The sequence below is a fragment of the Odontomachus brunneus genome, unplaced genomic scaffold, assembly GCF_010583005.1.
Source record: "Odontomachus brunneus isolate Ranch 3 - 2012 unplaced genomic scaffold, Obru_v1 Obru_scaffold_142, whole genome shotgun sequence".
Classification (NCBI taxonomy): Eukaryota; Metazoa; Arthropoda; class Insecta; order Hymenoptera; family Formicidae; genus Odontomachus; species Odontomachus brunneus.
In genome coordinates this window covers 73178-73661 of record NW_022639592.1, presented here as the reverse complement: position 1 = coordinate 73661, position 484 = coordinate 73178, and the positions used below count along the sequence as shown (strand labels likewise).

The 484-nt window shown below is 46.7% G+C and overlaps 1 protein-coding gene across 1 annotated transcript in view; it reads right to left on the bottom strand.

Annotated features, from left to right (window-relative positions):
* LOC116850291 (death-associated inhibitor of apoptosis 1-like) overlaps positions 1-484 on the bottom strand; it is a 64356-nt gene that overhangs the window by 15229 nt on the left and 48643 nt on the right. The gene's annotated exons all lie outside the window — the stretch shown is intronic.

Below are 484 nucleotides of genomic sequence, written 5' to 3'. Positions count from 1 at the left end.
CGACACCTCGAATGCCGATGGCAGCCGCACTATACAAGGCATCAGAGTGTTGCTGGCGGTGCAAACAGAGAGGTCATACGAGAAGGATGTGCCGTAATGAACAAAAAAAATTCTGTTCACAATGCGGTAAGGACGGCGTGCTGACCAGAAATTGCCATCCAAGACCGGGAAACTAAGACCGGACCGGGGAGGAAGGCGAACCTCGGTCGTAAAAGCGCCGAAAATTAAGTACACACCAAGACCGCAGATAAACATAGAGATATGTGGGGAAGAATTCGAGGCACTGCTGGATACAGGATCCGAAATATCCTGCATCAATCGGGAAACAGCAGAAAGGATATCAGGAAAAGTCGATTATCAAGTAAACCAGGCAGGCACACAAAGAGTTCAGTTAGCAGATGGAAAAAGTACACAATTGATGGGAAGTATGACCCTACCGGTAAAAATAAATGGAAAAGGAAAACATTACGAACATCGGTTCCAC